This window comes from Phaethon aethereus (genome assembly GCF_964289735.1).
Source record: "Phaethon aethereus genome assembly, chromosome: 4".
NCBI lineage: Eukaryota > Metazoa > Chordata > Aves > Phaethontiformes > Phaethontidae > Phaethon > Phaethon aethereus.
In genome coordinates, this window is record NC_138578.1 from 6516967 (window position 1) to 6521430 (window position 4464).

A 4464-nucleotide genomic window follows, 5' to 3' on the forward strand; every position below is an offset into this window, starting at 1 on the left:
AAGGTAAAAAAACCCACCACAGCTTGGAGTGACCAGGATGGCAACACGCAGACGCCAGCAGCTCTAGACCAGCAACAAGAGTAACGTCCTTGAGAAAATACGACTTGCTTCTATATCCTTTCATTCCCAAAAGAAAGGAAAAAACACGTTTTCTTTTTTCTTCCCTTTCTCTTCCCCCTTCCCCAGAGACTGACCGACTTCAGGGATCAGGGAGCATCCAAGGGGTCCCCATCTCCTCCAGGCAGGGTTGCTCCCGACCCACCTTACAGCTGGACAGGGCTGCGCAGCTTTGCCCACCGGGATGCCGAGCTGGGCAGGCTGAGCGACGCTGGGGCAGCAGCAGTCGTGGCAGGAAGCCGGGGTTTCCTTTTGATTTTAGCCTGGAAGGCAACAGTCCTGTCCCCAGGTGAGCAGCTCCTGGGCTGCGCAAACACTCCGGTAGCAACAGCCACGCCTTGGAAGAGGTTTACTTAACGAACCTATATGTATTTATCTAAATAGATCAACAGATGAAAAATGCATGCTGTACATTTGGTGTGGGATATAAGTTATTTTAAACACCTCAAAACTTACCACCTTCCCAGAAGTTTGGGGGTTTTTCCCTTCAGAAAGTATAAATAAACAAAAGCAGCCGTCTGGCCATTTTATAAATTTCAGCTATAAGCACATACATGAAAATTATCATTAAATCAAAACCTAGATTTTATGATGATTACAATTCATTCCTATCTTTTTAATGATTTCCACTCAGGCAGCAAGCCTTACCCAACCTTTCCAAAACCCCATATACACAAGCCCTCTGTCCAGCCTTTAAGACCTTTGCGTAACAAACTTCATCTATACAGAAGGCCTGCAAGTATCTAGGTAAAACTGCAATTATAAGCAGAAACGAAGAGGATAACAGGATTTGCAACTGGCTTAGGTTCTGAGTCGGGGTACAAATTAGCCAGAACTGCGGCAGCACCTCCCGGGTTTTTCCCGCAGGCTGCAGGATCAGCGAGGTGGGTGCATCCTCAACGAAAGCCAGAAAGAGGCGGCCTCGGGGGCAGAAAAAATCACCCCATTTTTGATTTCACCAATCAAGCCTACGGTATTTTCCATCTGCCCTTTTTTTCCAGCAAAACATAGCGGCTGCGCGGGGTGTACCCCATGAGGTATCAGGGGCTCCCCGCTTACGTCCTACCCCAGAAATCCCATCCAGCAAGCCGAGAACCCATTTTGTTTGGCTGTTTGGGATCAAAGCAGTTATGTACTCCTGTTCTGACTTCCTGTTCTGCACATTTATTTCACGCACAGACCCACGTGCTCACAGGAAGGCTCAATGTCACCAAATAGACCTACGCTCCGTAAAAAGGGAGCAAGAGGATTACATTCACCACGTGCAATGCCAGTACTATTCACAAGTCATCTTCAAGTGCCTTCATCTATGGAAATCACTTGCTTTGCTTCTCAGCTGCCTGCAGGTCACGGAGACCTGTAAAGGATTTACAATAACAAAACAGAACAAAAAGATCTGGGTTTACCTGAAGCAAATGCATCTGGAATAAGTAAACCCTAATGTTTAATTACAGAGAGTGGAAAGTGCATTACTGTAATTTAGAGAGGATAATTTCAAGGCACTGCCTGCCACAGTGCTTTTGTGTTGCATTTCTTCTCTTTTTATTGTATGGATGGTTAACTTTTTTTACTTCTTACATCCTATTTTTAAACTCTGGTGTGTTGGGGGAAGGGGGGGTGTTTACATTACCCATGCTGCATCTCATAATAAGTCTGTAGATTTATTGATGTGATTTAAGTCCAACTTCAGAAATAAAAGGGCACTGTGTGACTTCTTTGACTTATTATAAGAACACTGTAAGTAAAGAGGCTGTGAGCTTTTCCATTGTACACTTCTTTTCCAGAGATATATAACACAAATACATGCACCTCAGCATACCAGAGTTCTCAGCTCAGCACCAGAGGAGCCTAAAAGCGCCTATCAATTTCAATTGTAATACAATTAGTTATTTTTAATGTGCAAACAAGGAAAAATCATGGCTTTGAAATTTTAAGTATTTACTGGGAGCTGCTCAGTTTGTTTGCTTGGGGGAGACCAGAGGGGAAAAGTGAAGGCCTGCCATTTAATACTTACTATTCCCTAAAGGAGCTGGAAAACGTTTGGTATGCTTTTCTTTTTTTTTCTTTTTTCTTTTTTTTCTTTTTTTTTAAGCAATGCTCTTGAAAACTTGTTGTCCGGTCCTGCCTCATGGCTGGGGAAAAGCATGGGCCCCACAGGGCTGTGGGAGCCTCGCCAGGAGCTTGGCCAGTGCAGCCCCAGCTAGTCCCTCCGCTGGAGACGTGCACCAGCCCAAAGCCTTTCCCTACGGAACAGGGCAGGGACGAGGAACACAGCCCTGGCAGGGACGCAAGGGTGTATTGCCGTCTCCATGGATTTTAAAGAGAAATATTTTTGTGGAGCACCGTGGCCAGCTTGACATGGCAGCTCCCGTTGGCAGGATGAGCTGTAACTGGGAGGGCAGGAGCATTTACGGACCTGTAATCCGTGGATTAAAGCTCCCTAAATACACACAGACATGATGGACTATAATGGTGCCTTTGAAGCATTTGGGGTCCACCGTGTCAATAATCTGTGGATTAACCAACCGCCTCTTGCAGTTCCGATTCAACCCGTGATTTTCCTTTGCTGAGAGTATTGTTTTAGCAAAGCAAATCAAAGTAGTGCGGGCAAAAAATCCAACTATGTAAAAAGAAGAAGGTATGAAGAAATAAGGTACGTTTCCACCAAAGCTTAATGAACAACAGCGGCAACGAACTACAACTTAGGGGAGAGGTTAACTCCGAAGGGGTAATGCTGTAAAATGCGGAGCTGTCTCAAATTAGACATGTTGAAAAGCAAACATACTCAGGGAGATATGGTATCAAAAATCAAATTTTACATGGACTATTTTGTTTCTAAACTGAGCTTGATTTATTTTTCCACTTTTAGTGGAAACAGATTCAACTCTGATTACATTGAAATCACCATCCTGGAGCTGGTGGTAGCTGGATGCTTCAAAAACCAGCTGAGCCAGGAGATGCCATTTGGGACACTTGAGGAAATGCCTAGTAGTTTTTCTTTTTTTAATCAGAGACCACATACCAGCACTTCTCTCCTTCACAGCCACCTCGACCCATGCGACTCAGTGGTGAGTGTCAAAACCAAACAAACGGCGAGTCCCCAGCAACCTCTGTTACAATGCTCAGTTGTTCTCTCATACCTCTCCTTGCGAGGAGATGGCAGCGGCAAGGGAAGAAGTGATGTGCTGGAGCACTGGGTGGCAGCCAGCTGGCGGCTGCCCCCCCGTGCCAAGCTCCGCTTCCCTTGGCTGCTCCGGCACGGGCTGGCCTGTGTCCTTACTGTTGTATCTGCTCATCCTCCCAAGCCCACACAAAATCCCCACGGGCTGGATGTCGCTCACAGAGAGGGCAAGCGTCACAGGATGGGTGACTGGTACCAGCTCTTCCAGAGGAAGTTCTCATGTCAGTCGCCCAACTTGGAGAAGGGAAATTTTTTCCATAGTCTGAGCAGGGTTTAAGCCCCAGTAGGACAAATAAGATAAGGAAGAGAAATCTTAGTTTGCGCAACTCCAGGCCGTTTAAGATAATCAACCCTGAATGCCATGCAGCTCTACCACAAATCTTTCATCACAAGAACTGGAGGTGTTTTATAACAGAGAATAATTATTATCCCCTTGTTACAAGCAATAAAAGTGTGGCAGCGACTTTCCTTGTTCAAGGAAATCCCAATATAATCCCTTCCTTTAATCATAAAACAATAGCTACTTTCCTCGGCCAAGTCGTTCTGCCTTCAGCACAGTTCCCTGAGTGTATGTTACTGTCTCTCCATAATGAGTTTCAGCAAGGGGATTAGCGGGGAGGAACACATACGAACAATTACAAATTACAACCAACACAAGCATGTTGGTATTTGGTATGGAGTCTCCCACTGTTTCTCTGGAATACTGCTGAATGACATTATGAGCAAGTGCCCTTGCCAAAACCCACGAGAGACAGGGATGGCTGAAGTGTCAGGGTATGATAAAGAGCAGGAACAGAACCGGGGTCCGTGCACCCTGCCGTCGTATCCTCAGATCGCCAGGGCTTACGGCTGGAGGTCAGAAAGACCTTTGGAAAGCGCTAAAACATAAAAACAAAGCCACTAACTGCATTAACTACCGAAAGAGTTAAAGTTGCTTGAGCCATTCCTAGGGCCTGGGGAATACCGCTCGCCCGGCAGCTGCCCGCGGCCAACACGGTGTTTGTTAAAGGGGAGAAAGTAAGGGGCTCGCGCAGGGCAGGGAGCTGCGGGAGAGGCAGTGACAGGCAAGGGGCTGCGGGTCACCGGCGCAACATGCAGGGCAGGAGCAGGGGGAAGCCAAGCCTCTGGCAGCTCCGGCAACAACCGGAGCACTGGCGTTTTGTGGA